The following is a 21230-nucleotide window of genomic DNA, read 5'->3' on the forward strand; positions in this document are numbered from 1 at the left end:
AATTTCATGTGGGTGGGTAGAGGGAGTGTTATTAGGGAAAAAGTCAAAAAAAGCTTTTGGGTGGAGATAATGAAGAAAAAAAAGATTGAGAAACAATGACGTATATATGATGTAAAAGAAAAAAATGGTTAAAGTGGTCAGGCACGGTGGCTCATGCCTGTAATCTCAGCACTTTGGGAGGCTGAGGCAGGCGGATCATCTGAGGTCAAGTGTTCGAGACCAACCTGGCCAACATGATGAAACCCCATCTCTACTAAAAATACAAAAATTACTGGCCGGGCATGGTGGCTCACACCTGTAATTCCAGCACTTTGGGAGGCTGAGGCAGGTGGATCATCTGAGGTCAAGTGTTCGAGACCAACCTGGCCAACATGATGAAACTCCATCTCTACTAAAAATACAAAAGTTACTGGCCGGGCATGGTGGCTCACACCTGTAATTCCAGCACTTTGGGAGGCTGAGGTGGGTGGATCATGAGGTCAGGAGTTCAAGACCAGCCTGGTCAAGATGGTGAAACCCCATCTCTACTAAAAATACAAAAAATTAGTCAGGCATGGTGGCGGGTGCCTGTAATCCCAGATACTCGGGAGGCTGAGGCATAGAATTGCTTGAACCCAGGAGGTGGAAGTTGTAGTGACCTGAGATCGTGCCACTGCACTCCAGCCCGGGCAACAGAGCAAGACTCTGTCTCAAAAAAAAAAAAAAAAATTTGCTATGTGTGGTGATGGGTGCCTGTAATCCCAGCCTCTGGGGAGGCTGAGTCAGGAGAATTGCTTGAACCCGGGAAGCAGAGGTTGCAGGGAGCCGAGATCGCGCCATTGCACTCCAGCCTGGGTGACAAGAGTGAAACTCCGTCTCAGAAAAAAAAAAAAAAAAAGGTTAAAATATGTATATTGTTGTGATCTCAGATTTTAATTGGTTTTTCAATTAACCCACCAACCACTATCCTGGTCTGGTCAGAAAAGAGGCTGGCTTTACTGTATGACAAAGTGCAGTGGGCACCAAAAACAGGGCTGAAATGTTCATAGAAGGAGTCGGAGAAGTCAGCATCAAGATGACAATGGGAGGGTGAAAACAAATTTGCTGACCTGATAAATATGAGGCAGACTTGGGGAAACAAGGTGTGAGAAAGCCTTGTATGTAAACAATACTAAAGTCATTCAGTTTTGCTAAAGTTTAAAGTATAAAGAAGAGACTGAAGATGGATGAGGGTGGACAAATAACCAGACAAAGGCCAAGTATTGAACAGCTTTATATAATAAGCAGAGGCATTTAGATTTTATCTCATAGGTGAAAGCAGAACATCAAAAACTGTTGAATCTGGCGGTGACATGATCAGATCTACATACTAAGAAGATCATTGTGGTGGCAATGTAGTGATAGGCCAAAGCAAAAGGAGGGAGATCAGCTAAAAAGTTATTGCAATAGTCTAAGAGATGCTGAGCCCTAAACTACAGCACTGGCAGAAGATATGGCAAGGAGGAGTGACTTTGACTGGATTCTTCCCCACGTTTAATCCCTCTTGGCCCCACCTACCATGGACCCATCCATTGACTTTGTTCCGTATTCTCAGGGTAGCCCCTGATTGACCTAAGACAATCAATGCATCCCATCACTGTAGCCATGATATCTGTTTCATGCATGGACACCTTGCCCTTCTGGGACATTGGGATTATAGGAAAGGTTTGTTGGTTATTTCTGGGACAGCAGCTTCTCTCTTTAGCTGGACATGAACAGAGAAGCATGAAGCACTAATTGTGGTTGGCAGTCATTTGACAACCATAAACTAGGGTGACCATTTAATTTATCATCCAAAACGAGGTCACATTTGAAAGAAAGATAGTGCTATAAATAATTATGTTAGGACAATAGAAGTAACTGAGACTGTCTAGCAAACCAGGATATATGGTCCCTATACCATGAAAAGAGATGGCCTTAGGATAAAACAAACACCATTGAAAGCCATGAGGAAATTAAAAAGAAACTGAGTCCTTGATGATATTGTTGACTATATGAAGCTTCACTTGATGGCTACCCCATTTCTAAACATTTTAGTTATGAGAGTAAAAATTTCCTTTATTATAATTTTGTAATTGTGTATTTAAAATTGTAAGCATCGAAGAAGTAGAAAGAATAGTATAATGAACTCTCATATCTCCCAAAACCAGATTCCACTATTTTCAAGATTCTGCCACAATTCTTCATTTATTTTCCTTTTTCCGATTCATTATTTAAAACGCATCAAGAAATTTCACTCTGGACATTTCAGTATGCATTCTTCCCAAATATGGACATCTTCTGCCATAGCTGCACCACTGGGACATGTAACAAAAATTACTGATCACCTTTTGTGTCATCTAATATCCAAATTTCATTGTTACAGAAAACTTTTAAATAGCTAGTTTGTTCACCTCAGATCCAAACAAAGTCCACACATAGCAGTAAATGGTTGCTATAGTTTGAATGTCCCCTCCAAAACTCATGTTGAAACTTAATACTGAATGCAGCAGTGTTGGGAGTTGAGGCCTAATAGGAGGTGTTTAGGTAATGAGGGCTCCTTCCTCATAAGTGGAGTAATGCCATTTTCACCGGACAGGGTTAGTTGTTACTAGAGTGAGTTGTTATAAAGCAAGCTTGGCCCCTCCTGCTTTTATCTTTTGCATGTGCTTACTTGCCTTTCTACTTTTCCACAGTGGGATGATGCAGCCCAAAGGCTCTCACCAGACACCAGCACTATATGCCCTTCAACTCCCCAACTTCCAGAACTGTAAGAAATAAAGTTCTCTTCTTTACAAATTACCCAGTCCATAGTATTCTTTTATAGCAACAAAAACTAGATGAAGACAATCATTATGTCATATTAGTCCTATTTTATTTTTAAAATTCCCTTTCTCCACCTTTTTAAATATATTAACTTGTTGAGAAAATCATTGCCTTATTTTTTTTTTTTTTTTTTTTGAGACGGAGTCTCGCTCTGTCGCCCAGGCTGGAGTGCTGTGGCCGGATCTCAGCTCACTGCAAGCTCTGCCTCCCGGGTTTAGGCCATTCTCCTGCCTCAGCCTCCCGAGTAGCTGGGACTACAGGCGCCCGCCACCTCGCCCGGCTAATTTTTTGTATTTTTAGTAGAGACCGGGTTTCACCGTGTTAGCGAGGATGGTCTCGATCTCCTGACCACGTGATCCGCCCGTCTCGGCCTCCCAAAGTGCTGGGATTACAGGCTTGAGCCACCGCGCCCGGCCTGCCTTATTTTAAAGCCAAGTTTTAGTTGGGTTTTCTGTATTTGCAACCACAGCATTCTAACTGATCCAAGGAATGAACTTGATGATAAAGGGATAGAGTCAAGATGATTTGGGATTGAACAAATAGGAGAGATAAGGAAAAGGGAGGATCCAAAGTGATTGTTAGATTTATTTCATTGGCAACTACCAAGCTAGGAAAAATATACAGAGTAAGAAAAGAAAGTGAAGATTACGCTCTAAAGACACCAAGACTCAAGGAATAGACAGGGGAAGGAGAGGGGAGGAGGTGACAGAAACTATAGATAAAAAACGAAAAGATAGAAGAAGCCAGGAGAGAGTGGGGTCATGGGAACAAAGCAAGTTTTTAAAAAAAGAAATAGAGCCAGCATGGTGGCTCACGCCTGTAATCCTAGCACTTTGGGAGGCTGAGGCAGGCAGATCATGAGATCAGGAGTTTGAGATCAGCCTGACCAACATGGTGAAACCCCATCTCTACTAAGAATACAAAAATTGGTCGCTGCACTCCAGCCTGGGTGACAGAGTGAGACTCCGTCTCAAACAACAACAACAACAACAAAAAAAAAAAAACCAGAAATGCCAGGTGCTCACAGATAAGTCAAGTAAGGATAAAATGTAAGGATAAAACGCTCCCATGAGATTTGCAACTAGGTGATCACTGGTGACCTAAGCAAGAAGAGTTTAATTCATACTAGAGACAATGATCACCACCCATCCCACATTCTAGAATATTCTAGAAAGTATTCTTTAAAAAAAAAGTATAAAAAGAACAACATACGCTATTTTTCTGTGTAGCAATGTCAAATAGTTTATACAGCAAAAAGAGAAGAGAAAACCAATTCATGTGGAGCTTATCATCATCAGTCAGATGATTAGGTCTTTGAAATGACTATTTCTCACTCTATGATTGCTTGGATATTTGCTAAAATATTTGTCCCTTGAAACACTAAAAAACCACCATAAGGTAGGAAGACAGTGAAATGCTCTGCCTTCTTCTCTTTAATAATATTTCACTGAACTGCCAACAACAAGGAAATACAGCTGAGGAGTGGTTTCAGGGCTTTATTTCTAACCTTTTTTTTTGTTTTTTTTGTTTTTTTAGGCAGAGCCTCCCTGTGTCACTCAGGCTGGAGTTCAGTGGTGCCCAGGCTGGAGTGCAGTGGCACGATCTTAGTTCTCTGCAACCTCTGCCTCCCAGGTTCAAGCAATTCTGGTGCCTCAACCTCCTGAGTAGCTGGGATTACAGGCATTCACCACGACGCCCAGCTAATTTTTGTATTTTTAGTAGAGATGGGGTTTCACCATGTTGGCAGGCTGGTTTCGAGCTCCCAACGTCAGGTGATTCTCTGGCCTCTGCCTCCCAAAGTGCTGGGATTCCAGGCATGAGCCACTGTGCCCAGCCTTTATTTTTAATCTTACAACCAATTAAAAATCAAGAAATAAGCTTAAAGGAAGCCACAAGGGGATATGCCAAACAAAAACGTGGGTTCATTTTTTTAACCTTAACATGTATTTTCAATTGACTGACAGTCAATAGTTGGCAAGCTAGTTTTGGCCTATGTCAAAGCAGTAAAATAAGTCCCCTTCATGATGGTGTCCACTGTCTGATCGAGGAAAATGGGTATCTACATCATGTCGATTTGTCTAATGGTCACCCAGAGCAGCCTCTGCTGCTCAGGTGCCAGCTAGAGATAATCCCATGAAAGAAAAGCTGGCACCCGTACACATATGTTGCTTTCTGGAGCCAATTTACATTTTGTGCTTTTGTCTAGCTGAGCCAAAACAGCATAAACAATGCCAAACTCGGTTTTCTGATTATTTTCAGGCTGATTGAATCTGGCACATGACATGGTTTTATCTAATTAACCCACATGTGGTACAAAACAAAACAAATTCGAAATGGAAAGCTCTTTCTGCCTTTACTGAAAGATGGAGGTGAATATATAATTATTTTGTCCTTGTCTCTCAGCCAAATTTATAGTTGAGAGAGGAGGACTTTTTCTACTGGATAGCAAAACAAGTTCTGTGTATTACCTGTTATAGTTAAAATTTATTATGTTTTACATTTTTTCAAATTCAGCTCTTCCCTCTTCTCTCTCTGTCCTAAAAAGAGAAGAAATGTGTAGAAAGTAGGTTCCTAATAAACACAGGGTCTGTAAAAGGAAAAATCGTTTCTGGCTACCCACACGACACTTTTTATACCAAATGTGTGGGGTTTTTTTCTCATGCCAAACAGTTCTTCACACTCCTGGAAACCAAGTGTATGTCCTACAATTCAGTTCTGACACTAACTACCCTGTAATTACCACAGACCCCACAGGTTACGGGCTTAGTCCCACGACACTGCCCCCACTTCAGATGCCAATTGCGAGTCCCAGGTTTCCGTCTGTACTTAGGACTGACGGCTATAAATCAGAGGTTCCCATGACCCCCTGCACCCCCTGCTCAGGTACAAGGATTTTCTGTAATGGCTCACAGAACTCAGTGAAACATTTTATTTATTACTACTAGTTTATTATAAAGGATATAACTATTATAAACAGCCACATGGCAGAGATGCGCAAGACAAGGTATCAGGAGGAGGGGTGCACAGAGCTTCTATGCCCTCTCCGGGCACCCCATCCTCTCATCATCTCAACGTGTTCACCAGCCCAGAAGCTTTTCAAATCCTGTTGTTTAGGGTGTATATTTTAATAAACGTAAGGTGTTTTTTTTTTTTTTTTTTTTGAGACCGAGTCTCACTCTGTCCCCCAGGCTGGAGTGCAGTGGCACGATCTCGGGTCACTGCAACCTCTGTCTCCCGGGTTCACGCCATTCTCCTGCCTCAGCCTCCCGAGTAGCTGGGATTATAGGCGCCTACCATCACGCCCGGCTAATTTTTTGTATTTTTAGTAGAGACGGGGTTTCACTGTGTTAGCCAGAATGGTCTCGATCTCCTGACCTCGTGATCCGCCTGCCTCAGCCTCCTAAAGTGCTGGAATTACAGGCATGCGCCACCACACCCAGCCACGTAAGGGTTTTTTAATTACAAAAAAGTAATAGGAAGTTCTATTACATATGCATGCTTGATTAAAACATTAGCCATTGGTGACTGAACTCAATTTCCAGCCCTTCTTCCCTCCCTGAAGGTTAGTGGGTGGGGCTAAAAGTGCCAACTCCCTAAACACATGGTTGGCCTCCCTGGCAATTAGCTTCCATTATCTTCCCTGGCAATTAGCTTCCATAAACTCAGTATGTTTATGATATAGTTTATATGTTTGATATGGTTTATGTCATATGTTTGATACGATTTATGTTATGTTTATGATACAGTATGGTTGAAAGGAGCTTCTTATGAGTAACAAAAGATGCTCCTGTCACTCCTATCGCTCAGGAATTCTAAGGATATTATTAGGACCTCTGTGCCAGGAACTGTGGATGAAGACTGCTATGATTTGAATGTCCCCTCCAAAACTCATGTTGAAATGCAATTGCCAATGTAATGGTATTGGGAATGAGGCCTTTAAAGGGTGATTAGATTATGAGAGGATTAATGCCATTATCATGGGAGTGGGCTCCTGATAGATACATTTAGCCCCTGCTCTTTCTCTTGTGTGCATGCTTCCTCACCATGTGACGTCTTTCACCATGCTATGATGCAAGAAGGTCCTCATCAGATATTGACACCATGCATAGTCTTGTACTTCCCAACCTCCAGAACAAGGAGCCAAATAAACTACTTTTCTTTATAAGTTACCTACTCTGTAACATTCTGTTACAGCAGCAGAAAATGGACTAGGACAAAGACTAAATATATGTTTTTTGTATCACTGTTTGTCTACAAAAACATCTCAAAATGACATGAGAGAGCATTGAGTGGTGTTAAAAGAAAAAACAAAGCAACAACAACAACAAAAAACAGATCAGACAGTCTATCAGATTCTGAAGAAAAGTGTCAGGCAAAGTAAAAGTTCAGCTATCCATTCAGGGTCCTAGTTCTTCTATGCTTTACCACATTAAAAAATGGGGCCAGGCGCAGTGGCTCACGCCTGTAATCCCAGCACTTTGGGAGGACGAGTTGGGTGGAATCACAAGATCAGGATTAGATCAGGATTTCGAGATCAGCCTGGCCAACATGGTGAAATCCCATCTCTACTAAAAATACAAAAATTAGCCAGGTGTGGTGGCAGGCACCTGTAATCCCAGCTACTTGGGAGGCTGAGGCAGGAGAATTGCCTGAACCTAGGAGGCTGAGGTTGCAGTGAGCTGAGATCACAGCACTGCACTCCAGCCTTGGTGACAGAGCAAGACTCCATCTCTGACAAGAAAAGAAAAAAATTGGTGGCCTCCCTGGGCATGGTGCCTCTCATCTGTAATCCCAGCACTTTAGGAGGACTGCTTAGCCCAGGAGTTTGAGACCAGCCTGGGTAATATAATGAGCCCCATCTCTAAAGAAAATTAACAACAACAACCTAAAGCCGGGCATGGTGACACACACCTGTGGTCCCAGCTACTCAGGAGGCTAAGGTGGGAGGATCACTCGAGCCTAGGGGGTCCAGGCCACAGTGAGCTATGATCCTGCCACTGCACTCCAGCCTGAGCAACAGAACGAGACCCCCCGTCTAACAAAAAAAAAAAAAAAGGTGGCTTAACAGTGGCCATCACATTGCTCATCTAGAATTGCTTCAGAATATCTAGCCAATACTTATTTTATTTTATTTTTGCTCTTCAGGCTGGAGTAAAGTGGCACGATCTCAGCTCACTGCAATCTCCACCTTCTCAGGTTCAAGCAATTCTTCTGCCTCAGCCTCCCCGATTAGCTGAGATTACAGGCACCTGCCACCATGCCCAGATAATTTTTTGTATTTTTAGTAGAGATGGAGTTTTGCCATGTTGGCCAGGCTGGTCTTGAACTCCTGACCTCAGGTGATCCACCCGCCTCGGCCTCCCAAAGTGCTAGGATTACAGGCGTGAACCACTGCCGCCTGGCCTATGCAATACAATTCTGAGAACAATGGGACTTAGCAAAATCCTGTTTCATATTAATGGAAGTGATAATGTTGTTAGAGTAGGAAGTGGTATATACCTACCATTTATCTCTCAAATAATTTGTCTCTGAAATGATGCTAAATAAAGTAAAACATACATAAATATAAATCATCCATGGGTCCATAGGCCAGGGGCAACTTGGTTAGCATAGGCCCTGTGAGTGATGAGGTCTGCTTGGGAGCCATCTCAAACAGTAAGATTTACTACATGTGATAGGATCGGGATTGAGGCGCACTTAACCAGCACAACCACTGTGTGCTGTGGGGCCAAGGCCAAGGAGATGATCCATGTGGTAAAGAGTTTGGTTACATATAAGGGGATTAAGTGAACAAGTAAATATCTTGAAGATAGTGGGAATCGGGTTATTAATTTTTGGAGGTACAGATATGAAAATGGGAAACTAGAAAAGCTCAGTGGCATTGGATTAGAATTCGTATAAACTCATGGTTTTATTTTTATATTAATATCTATCTGTATTGGTTTTCTATTGCTAATGTAACAAATTACCACAAACTTGGTGGCTTAAAACAACCCACATGTATTAACTCAGAGTACCATAGGTCAGAAGTCCAAGAGGGCTCAGCTGGGTTCTAGGCACAAGGCGTCACAAGGCCCAAATCAAGGTATCAGTCAGGCTAGCCTTTGTCTGGGGGCGCTGGGAAAGAATCTGCTTCCAAAGACATTGTTGGCGGAATTGAGTTCCTTGCATTTGTAGGACTGAGGTTTCTGTTTTCTCGTCTTCAGCTCGGAGACCACCTGTATTCCTCATCACATTTATCTAATCCCGTCATCTAGCCAGCAACAGCACATCAAACTTTCTTATGCTACAAATCTCTCTGACTTCCCTTCTGTTCCCAGCTGGCAGAAACTCTGTGCTTCTAAAAGATTCACTTGAATTGACCAGGGTTACCTGAATAATCTCATCTTAACGTCAAATAATTTAGGACTGTAATCACACCTGCAAAAATCCCTTCACTACGGTACCTACTGTAATGTTTGATTGAATAACCAGGAGACAAGAATCTCAGAAAAGCCGCTTTTAGAATTCTGTCTACCAAAAAATACTATCTATACTTTGTCACTGGGTCAATAGATAGCTATATGAATAGATACAGAAATAGAGACATATGTACACAGGTATACATACACATATTTCCTACATATGTCTTCTGAAAGGGCCTAGAAGCAATGACACCCCAGTAAAAAGCAGTATACTTTGCACCCAAATCTTGGTTTCTAAATACCACTCCCCACTAAAAGGAAACATGGCTCCTTGTTGAAATGGATATTTTCATGGCTGAGGCAGGAAAAGTACAAGAGAAATCTGAAACATCTTATACCAGAAAGCAAAGAAGCACTCAAAGAATGATAAGGACGTGCCAAAAGGATACAGGGGTCTGGGCAACAGTGGCTTACACCTGTAATCTCAGCACTTTGGGAGACTGGGTGGGAAGATTTGTCTGAACCCAGGAGTTTGAGGCCAGCCTGGGCAACACAGGGAGACCCCATCTCTATATTTAAAAAATTGAAACAAACAAACAAAAAGGATACAGGGGCCAGCATGAAGCTGATTTCACTGTTCAAATGTGACAATCGGCCGGGCGCGGTGGCTCAAGCCTGTAATCCCAGCACTTTGGGAGGCCGAGACGGGCGGATCACGAGGTCAGGAGATCGAGACCATCCTGGCTAACACGGTGAAACGCCGTCTCTACTAAAATATACAAAAAATTAGCCGGGCGAGATGGCGGGCGCCTGTAGTCCCAGCTACTCGGGAGGCTGAGGTGAGAGAATGGCGTAAACCCGGGAGGCGGAGCTTGCAGTGAGCTGAGATCCGCCACTGCACTCCAGCCTGGGCGACAGAGCGAGACTCCGTCTCAAAAAAAAAAAAAAAAAAAAAAAACAAATGTGACAATCAAAGTAATGACAGTCATGAATTATAACCTATTGAATAAAATAAATATCCATGAGTGCTTATTTGTATAAATGAATACCAAAGGGAGAAGGGAAAGCTCTTCCTTCAGCTGAATGCCAGCTAATAAGTATAGAAGGAATGATGGGGTTAGAAATTACTATTTCACAATCATAAATGATTCAGGCAGAAAACATCAATGGATGCTAAAGCCAGTGGGTAAAAGTTTGATGAGGAGCAGGATATTTGCATAGCCTCAAAGTATCTCCCTGAAAATTGCATATCAACTGTTTATTAATTATTCAATAACCACAGTGTAGAGAAACCCAGCCTGTTCCATCACAACCAAGGATAATAGTCAGCACTACCCATAATGGGACAAACTGGCATCCTATGTTTCCCGATACGATGCACTGAGAAAAACACAGCATCTTTTCTGTGATCGTCCTGTCCAAATACAGAGCCTTATTGGAATCTTGAGGAAACATCAGACAAACCCGTATTAAAGGACACTGCAAAGTTATGAGCCTGTATACTCTTCAAAAAATGTCAAAATCATTCAAGACAAGGAAAAACTTGGGAATGGTTCCAGCTAGAAAGAGATAGGACAACTAAATGGTCCTAGATTGGATCCTAGATCATGAAGACAGAACGCAACATGGGATAAATTTGCTTTTGGTTTGTTTTGTTATGAATAATTTACTGGAACGATTGGCAAAATTTGAATGGAATCTGTGTATTTGATGGTAATAGGCATTGATGTTAATTTCTTGATTCTTATGGGTATACTGTGGTTATGAAGGAGAATGTCCTGATTTTTAGAAAATACACACTGAAGTAGGCCAGGTGTGATGGTTCATGCCTGTAATCCCAGCACTTTGGGAGGCGGAGGCAGGCATATCCCTTGAGTCCAGGAGTTTGAAACAAGCCTGGACAACATAGCAAGATTCCTTTTGTATTTTCTCTACTAAAAATACAAAAAATTACCCGAGCGGGAGGCTGAGGCACAAGAATTGCTTGAGCACATGGGATGGGGTTTGCAGTGAACCAAGATCATGACACTGCATTCCAGCTTGCGTGACACAGTGAGACTGTCTCAAAAAAAAAAAGGAAAATACACACTGAAGTATTCAGGAGTAATGGGGCAATGTGATTACAACTTACACTCAAATGTATCAGCAAAAAAAAAAAAAAAAAAGTTTTAAAAACCCTCTGTGTGTCGAATTGTGCCTTCCCAAAAGAAATGTTGAAAACCTATGAAAACCTACCTCTGGTATCTGTGAATGTGATGTCATTTGGACATGGGGCCTGTGCAGATGTAATCAAGTTAAGATCATACTGGATTAGGGTGAACCTGTGTCCTTGAAAGGAGAGGGAGATTTGGAGACACACAGACACATGGGGAATAAGGCCACATGATGGCAGAGGCAGAGATGGCTGTGAGGCAGCTGCAAGCCAAGGAATGCCAAAAGATTTCTGACAAACACCTGCAGCTGAACGACAAGCATGGAACAGATTCTCCCTCAGATCCTCCTGGAAGGAAGGAACCAACCCTGCAAATATCTTGATTTTGAACTTCTAGCCTCCAGAACTGTGAGAGAATAAATTTCTGTTGTTCTAAGCTACCCAGTTTGTAGTACTTGGCTATGGCAGCCCTAAGACACTAATACTATAACTGAGAACCCTGGTTTTAAGGGTTTTTTCCCCCTTTTCCTTTTGCCGCCCTTTGTATTAACTTTTTAGTGATAAAATAATAATTACTTTCCTTCTTTCCACCATAAACTTGCATTGATAGCTTATCTAGTTAAGTTTGCTTAGAAGTTCCAGAGACTGGCCGGGCGTGGTGGCTCACATCTGTAATCCCAGCACTTTGGGAGGCTGAGGCGGGTGGATCACGAAGTCAGGAGATCAAGACCATCCTGGCCAACACAGTGAAACCCCATCTCTACTAAAAATACAAAAATTAGCCAGGCGTGGTGGCACGCACCTGTAATTCCAGCTACTCAGGAGGCTGAGGCAGGAGAATAGATTGAACCTGAGAGGCAGAGGTTGTAGTGAGCCAAGATCGTGCCATTGCACTCCAGCCTGGGCAATGGAGTGAGACTCCATCTCAAAAAAAAAAAAAAAAAAGTTCCAGAGACCGGGTCTTGAGACAATTCAGGTGCCTGTGGACTTCTCCCCCAGCAGGAGATTACCTCAAGACTGCAGCTAATTGACAACCTGGACAAGTCTGAGATGGTGACAGCCCATTCACCAGTTGGAGCAATAACACAAGTCACTGGCACAGGTCATGTATACCTGTACTGCCCCACCACCTCCCCGCTTCTTAAACCTCAGCATTTTGCCTGAGAATTTTAAAGTGGTTTTCTTAAGGCAGGAGCCTGAACCACTTTGCCACCGCTAGCTTCAAAAAACGGAGTCACCTTCTTTGTACTGCACTTCGTCCTTGTTGTTGGATTTTGCAAGCAGCCAGTGGCTAAACCTGCATTTGGTCACAATATAAATCCTTTGTTTGCTTGCATTAACATCAGTTTCTTAGGTATGCAATTTTCTGAACTTGAAATTCTAAAAAGTCATCCGAAAGAGATTTATAACAATGTATTCCTATTGTAGGGAAACTTCCCCTTTGCCCTCTAAAGGTTCACTAAAAAAATCAACTCACAAAAGGCAGAGTAATTCACGAAAGGCATAGGAATTTTTTAAGCTGTACATAGGGAGAACCACAAAGTGATTACTCATCTCCCAACAGGGGTTCAGAAGCTCATACACCATGCTGGCCAAACAAGGTATGGGAGGGGGAAAAAGAGGAATTCTGTTGAGGGGTTTACCAGGAAGGAGGAATAGATCAGGGAACAGAGATTACATTATCTTGTGAAAGGGTTTATTCAGGTATGTTTATATCTTGGTCTTTCAGGGAGGGGAAAAAAATTGTTCTTTTTGGTTGGTCTGGATCTTAGGCAGATAAAGGAATTCAACTTCATTCTGTGCTTTAGGAGAGACAGTATGGGGTAGTGGGGAAAGTCAGAGGGACCCTGAGGCTTCCTCAGTTCAGCATTTCAAAGTGCCATATTTTGGAGTATGGGCTTCAGAGCCTCGGCACTATGTATGTATGAAGAATATTTTGGCCGGGCACGATGGCTCACGCCTGTAATCCCAGCACTTTGAGAGGCCGAGGCGGTCGGATCATGAGGTCAGGAATTCGAGACCAGCCTGAGCAACATGGTGAAACCCTGTCTCTACTAAAAATATAAAAATTAGCCAGGCTTGGTGGTGTGCACCTGTAATTCCAGCAACTCAGGAGGCTGAGACAGGAGAATTGCTTGAACCTGGGAGGTGGAGCTTGCAGTGAGCTGAGATGGTGCCACTGCACTCCAGCCTGGGCGATAGAGCAAGACTCAGTCTCAAAAAAAAAAAAAAAAAAGAATATTTTGTTACTTTTCTCTGCATGTGTCTTTCATCCACCATACACCTATAGGAGCCTTGTGTATGATGTCACTATAAATTTTAATTCTCACTTTTTTCTGCATAGTGCCTCCTTTAAAATGCCCAATAAAAGAGAGAGTTTGCTAGTAAAGAGAACATTAGAGAGTTTAATGAGTTAGATTTGAAGCCTGTTTTTGGAACTAACATAACATAGGTGAAAATGCTTAACAATGGCTGACACATAGCAGTAGCCCACTAAATGTGTACGTAAATATGTGTGTGCATATTAATTACTGTACAATATGTAAATATGTATGTGCATATTAATTATTGCACAATAATTCTGAGCTCCTTGTGTCATCTTTAAAAATTGAAAAACTAACATTCTTCACAGGTTATATCAGGACAAATAATGTGGTAATAAATGTAAAATTTCTTTTTGATCTTTAAACTCTCTTGTTGGGAACATACACATTATCTCTAAAAATGGTACCATCTCACTAATGCATGCTACAATACTATCTGCAAGTGCAGATTATCCAGCATGCCATTGTTAACTTGTTAAATACTAACTATAAAAAGCACTTTATAATTTTTCATGTGGAATAATCACATTTGTCCCCGAGATCATGTAAAAGCAAATAGCAGAGGCTTTACAGAAAAGGAAAATGAATTTAAGAAGAGTTGAGTAATTTGCTCAAGGTCATGTAGCTTTTAAGAAGAAAAGACAATACAGAGAATGTTCTTGTTTAACATTCCTAAAATACCAGTGTCAGTCATTTCCTTAGAACACAGTTTGGGATTCTAGCCAGAATTAAACATCTGGTTTGAAGCACAGGTTGCTGATAGTACTCAAGAGTTAATCCACCCATTACTATTTACAACAGGATACATTTGATTGCTGTATTTATTTTCCCAGTGAGTTTAAAACTCAACCTTAGCATTCTATAACCCAGGAGCACGTTTTTCTTGGATTATATACACGCTACAACAGCGTGATGATCCAAGTCCTTTTGCCTCAGAAAAAGCATTGCTATCAAACAACTAAGAAATAGAAAACATTGTGTTTTCGTTTGGGTCTCAGCTTTGTTTTTGTGGCCAGATTCTGCATGAATACGCGAGGTTTTGGGACAAAGTCTGCTGGATTGTCTTAACCTAAATTAAACACCAAATCTAATGCTGACATAGCACAAACTGTACCACTTTTCTAGCACTTTGCTTGTCCTCTCTACATAGGGTCATGTTAAGTTATTGAAAGCAAAAGAAACTTAGGGTGATATGGGTTTGCTCTTCAAAATACTTTTATCTTTCACAATTCTGTGCCATGAAGCCTACCTGTGTCATTAACGTGATGTCCCTATACTGTAGCCACAAGAACAGAGTGGCCTTTTCAGGGTCAACTAAGTGGGGTTCAGATGGAGCTATACTCTGGCAGACAAACATAGAAATATGTCTGAAGGAATTCTGAAAGCACTATTCAAACAGTTAAAAATGTCTTATATCAATAAACAATTTGTGGCCGGGCATGGTGGCTCACACCTGTAATCCCAGCACTTTCGGAGGCTGGGTGGATCACATGAGGTCAGAAGTTCAAGACCAGCCTGGCCAACATGGTGAAACCCCAGCTCCACTAAAAATACAGAAATTAGCTGGGTGTGGTGGTGGGCACCTGTAATCCCAGCTACTCGGGAGGCTGAGGCAGGAGAATTCCTTGAACCTGGGAGGCAGAGGTTGCAGTGAGCCAGGATCATACCATTGTACTCCAGCCTGGGTGACAAGAGTGAAACTCAGTCTCAAAAGAAAAAATAAAAATAAACAATTTGTATATGCTTACCTATTCTACATTCTTCTGAAAAGTGTTAAATTCACTCACATTGCCTATGTCTGAATACACTCTGTCCATGCTTTGTGATCCTTCCCTCACAAACCAGCCAATGATTCTTCTGCTGTACTGCACACCACCTACTGTGGTACAAACAAAAAAGCCCAAATTGTTATTCCGTTTACACACATCCTTATGGTCTTGCCCTAATGCTCTGAGAAATACCTACTTAGAAACAACTTAAAATACATGTTTAATGCTTCTCCCTATACTTTTTTTTTTTTTTTCTTGGACACAGAGTTTCACTCTTGTTGCCCAGGCTGGAGTGCAGTGGTATGATCTTGGCTTACTATAACCTCTGCCTCCTGGGTTCAAGTGATTCTCCTGCCTCAGCCTCCCGAGTAGCTGGGATTACAGATGCCCGCCACCACACCCAGCAAATTTCTTGTATTTTTAGTAGAGATGGGGTTTTGCCATGTTGGGCAGGCTGGTCTTGAACTTCTGACCTCAGGTGATCCACCCTCCTCGGCCTCCCGAAGTGCTGGGATTACAGGTTTAAGCCACCCTGCCCGGCTACTTTGTCTATTTCTGGCCTCCTGAGCTGTCATTCTGTCACAGTTTAGTCACTTCTCTCTAACATCTTTCTGAACAAACAGCAAACTTACAAAGATGCTTGTAAAGGTGCTGATAATGATGACTTATTAACTGTAGTGTTCTTTAGCTACTGAGATACCTTGGCTGTACCTTAGAATCCCTGGGGAACATTTTAAACTCCCAGAGTCTAGGCTGCACCCCAGACCAATAAAATCAGAATCCTGGGGTAGGACCCAATCCTCAGTGATACTAAAGCCTGCCAGGTGATTCCAAAGTATAGCCAACATTGAGAACCACTGATTTTCCAGCTGCTAGTCAACAGCATTTCCCCCTTGTCCATGACAATATTCTTGATTGGACTTCAGATTCAGAGGCTCAGATATGTCTTATCTGTTCTTACACTGTTAGTGTTGACCCTATACCACTGGGACATTGGCCCAGCTCACTAATATCCATCCCTGGAAACCATGCACTCTTACTAACTAAACTTCTGAAACTGGAGTGAGCAGGGAGAGAATTCTAGTTCTCCTTTGATAGTGTTAAATTTGCGCCTACAATTTAAAGCTGTGGACAAGGCTACCCAAACCCTTTTTGATCTAAACTCACTACTGTGTAATCTCATTTAATCACCTGGCTTTGGATATACTCTATGTGACAATGAGTTCCAAACTCATATCTTCAATCTGGGCATTTTCCCTGAATTCCACACTTGCACTTCAATAACTTACTCCACTTGGATATTTAGCAGGCTCTCAAAACGTAACAAGTCCAAACATGAGCTCATGACAATAACTTGGTTCACCACGACTACAAGAAATGCCTCTCTCAGCCTTCCCCAACTTAGCTGATGAAAACTTCATCCTGCCAGTGATTGAAATTCGAACTTTGATATCATCCTTGACTCTTTCTCTATACCTGACATCCAATCTGTTCTTGTTCATCTTACTTTTTAAATCCTGTTCATTATACTTTACAAATATATCCAGAATCTCACCATTTCTCACCATCTCTGCTGCACCATGCTGGCCCAAGCCGCCATCATTTTTCATCTGAATTATTGCAATAGCCTCCCAACCAGTCTCCCTGCTTCCACCCTTGCCTTTTGTCTTAGGCAACTTGGGCTGACATAACAAAACACCATAGATTGAGTAGCTTAAACAACTAAAAATTATTTTCTGACATATCTAGAAGCTTGAAGTCCACCAAGGTGTTAGCAGGGTCGATGTCTGGTGAGGACTCTGCCCTGGAGTTGCAGAAGGCTTCCTTTTCACTATCCTCATACAGCCTTTCCTCTGTGCTCACATGGAAAGAGAGAGATCTCTCTCTCTCTTCCTTTTCTTATAAGACCACTAATCTCATCATGAGGGCCCCACCCTCATGACCTCATCTAAACCTCATCTAAACAAAGGCCATACCTCTATATACCATTGCATTGGGGGTTAGGGTTCAACACAGGAATTTAGGGAGGACACAAACCTTCAATCTATAACATTTTGCTTCAGTCTGTTTTCAGTCTAACAGCCCGAGCGATGATGTTAAAACATGTAACACCATGTTCCTTTCCACAAAATCTTTCAAACATTTCCCGTTTCATGCAGAATAAATGCCAAAGGCTTTACTATGACTTAAACGACACTATACTGTATGACCCACATGTTATGTTATGTTATATTTCTCTCCTCATTTCCTCCTGCTCTCTCCCTCTGCTCATGTTGGCCTTTTTGAGGTTTATCAAACACTGGCACTCTCCCACCCGGGGTCTTTGACTTCTTTTCCCTCTGCTCGCAGCTGATATGCAGCTGGGGCTCCACGTGAGGCCCTGATGAATGTTTATGACCTGTCTCAGTGTTTATTTGTTTGGGCACCTATTCTGGTTTGTCAGTGCCCGTGGCATACTGGTTGATAAACACTTTGACTATAAACATGATTTTACCCAAAATACTCTTCCTGTACTCACACATCCTTTACATCCCTACTCAGAGGCCACATTAATACTTCTCCTGGCCACTCCATCTAAAATTTCATACACCACATCCCATTCTCTTTTCTTATTTTCTTTTTGAGATGGGATCGTGCTCTGTCACCCAGGCTGGAGTGCAGTGCCACGATCTCGGCTCACTGAAGCCTCGACCTCCTGAGCTCAAGCAATCCTCCTGCCTCAGCCTCCCAAGTCCTAAGCTGAGAACACCGCGACATGCCACCACACCTCTAATTTGGGTATTTTTTGTAGGGAAGCGATCTCATCATATTGCCCAGGTTGGTCTTGAACTCCTGGCCTCAGGTGATCCATCCACCTTGGTCTCCCAAAGTGCTAGGATTACATGCGTGAGTCACCACGCCCACCCCAGTTCTCTTTTCACTTTAATTTCCTCTCCTCAATTCTTGTCTTAGTTATCTATTGCTTATAACAAATTATCCTGACATATAGTGGCTTAAAACAACATTAAATAGTTATTTTCTCAAATAATTTCTAAGAGTCAGAAATCCAGGAGCAGCTTAGCTGCATGTTTCTGCCTCAGGTTGCAGTCAAGATGTCAACTAGAATTGTAGTCAACTTGATGGGGGCTGAAGGTTACACCAGATAGTCCTGTTCAATGTTGGAGGAAACAAACAGCATAGGAATATAAATGCCTGAAGGCAAGAGCCATTGGAGGCCACTTTGGAGGCTAGCTACTACAGTATGCCTACATCTAATTAAGACCACATTTCTCAGTTTCTCTTGTGACTGGGTTGGGCCATGTAACTAAATTTTGGCCAGTGAAACGTAAATAAAAGCATTGTATGCAATATTTAGGTTGTACCCTTAAAGGGAATGAACTTCCCTCCAGTATCCTTTTCCCCCTTCTCACTGGTTACATTGTGTATGTGTTGGATGCAAATAAGAGCAACAGGGTAGATAGGGCAGAGCAAAGCAACTGGAGAAGCCTAGATCCTTGACTCCACTAAGTCCTCATCCTAGCCCCTGGCCTGCATATGCCTGGACTGGTATCTCAGAGCAAACTTCCATGTGTTTAAACTATAGCTCTTTTCATTCTCTACAATTGCAGCTGAGCCTAAAGTTTAACTAATATAAGTTATATAACTTATATAAGATGAGTTAGAAGTCCAACGACACATGGGGATGGCCTGAGGAAGTAAGATAATGGCCAACTAGTACTTACAGAATAACAAATATAGCAACTCCTCATATGTAGTATTACATTGTAGGAATATACTGCAATTTATTCCTCTATGGTTGATAGGCATTTGAGTAGTTTCTAGTTTTACACTCCAATGAATAATGCTGATATGAACATTTTCATATACGACTTTTGGTGAATACGTGTACACAGTTCTGTTGGACATCTGGGAATGGAATTGCTGGATATAAAAACATTCAGCCTTAGATGATTCTGCTAAACTGTTTTCCAAAAAGGTTGTATTAATTTACAAGTCCACTAGCAGAGTGCAAGAATTTTAGTTGTTTCACATCTTTGCCCAAAACAGTCTTTCTCTCTCATTGTAACCATTTTGTTGAGTGTATAGAGATACCTCATTATGATTGTAGCTTGCATTTCCTCTGTGACAAATTAAGTTCCTTTTTATATATTTGTTAGCCATTTGGATATTTGTGTGTATGCGTGTAAGTGCTTGTTCAAGTATTTTGCTCTGCTTACTTTGTTTTTTCAGAGCTTAAATAATAATGATCACTGCATTTATTGAATATACTATGTTGGATACATGATATGAAGCATTTCATACTTACCTAATGTATACAACCACACTATTCAGTAGGTCATGTAAATATTATTCCTGTTTCACAGGAGAAGAAACTGAGGCCCTGAGATGTTCAGTAATTTGCCCAAAGTCACTCAGTTGTACATAGTAGTGCCAAAATCTAAACACAGGACTATTTGACAAAACCAGAAGCTTAAACAGCTAACTCTTCACTGTGAAGCAGGTTCGCTAATTACTAATCCTGAGTGAGAACCTCCACTGCATGGAGAATAGCAAAGTTCACTATGCCAAACATCAGAAACAGGAGTCCATATATTTATGCCCACTGCATTGTGGGCTACTATTTAGGTCCACCATATACTGGTCATCTACTTGTCTGAGTTTAACGAGACAGAACACACTCACACACAAGTTATATGAAACTGGTTTACTACTTACAGATAGCGAGGAACAGAAGATATCTCACATACATTGTGAACAAGTCCCTAAGGCTCAAGAAAGCTGCCCAGGGAGGATGCAGTCTTGACTGTGCATGCCCCACTTGCGCCACAGCTGAGGGACCCCGAAAAGCAATCTGCCCTGGGTTATGCACTTTAGAGGCCATGCCACTGGGCAAAGCTTTGAAGGACATCCTGTTTCTAAGGGACAGAGGAACAAAGCCTGGGCTGTCCCAGGCAGTCCCTCTCTAACTCAAGATGTTACATTGTTTAGGAGGGACAGAAACAAGGCCTGGGCTATTTCAGGCAGTTTCTTTCTATCTCAGGATACAACATTCCCAGCACAAGACAACCACGCACAAGAAATGAGGGAGAGGCCGGGTGCGGTGGCTCAAGCCTGTAATCCCAGCACTTTGGGAGGCCGAGACGGGTGGATCACGAGGTCAGGAGATCGAGACCATCCTGGCTAACACGGTGAAACCCCGTCTCTACTAAAAAAATACAAAAAAACTAGCAGGACGATGTGGCGGGCGCCTGTAGTCCCGGTTACTCGGGAGGCTGAGGCAGGAGAATGGCGTAAACCCGGGAGGCGGAGCTTGCAGTGAGCTGAGATCTGGCCACTGCACTCCAGCCCGGGCTACAGAGCGAGACTCCGTCTCAAAAAAAAAAAAAATTGAGGGAGAACTGGATTGGTCCATGGCCACTTGGAGAAGTGTCCTGCATTGATGGATAACACAGGACCACTCACTTTCTTCAGACCGCACGTAACCTCATTACCTTAACCATTTTCATCATTCTCTCTTGGTCAAAGATTTTCTCACTGGTAATTCAAGGAGAGGAGCCATATATTTAGGTAGGTGCAAAAGTAAATGTGGTTTTTGCCATTATTTTTAATGATGAAAACTTCAATTATTTTTGCACCAACCTAATAATTGGTCAGCTACTGGGGACTATTCTGAAAAGTCTTGAACTCTAACCCATGTGATGTGCCTATGACGAATCCCAACCCTATATCCCCGTCCTGGAAACATGAAAGGTCATGG

This window comes from Trachypithecus francoisi, unplaced genomic scaffold (genome assembly GCF_009764315.1).
Source record: "Trachypithecus francoisi isolate TF-2019V2 unplaced genomic scaffold, Tfra_2.0 Contig01461, whole genome shotgun sequence".
Taxonomy (NCBI): Eukaryota; Metazoa; Chordata; class Mammalia; order Primates; family Cercopithecidae; genus Trachypithecus; species Trachypithecus francoisi.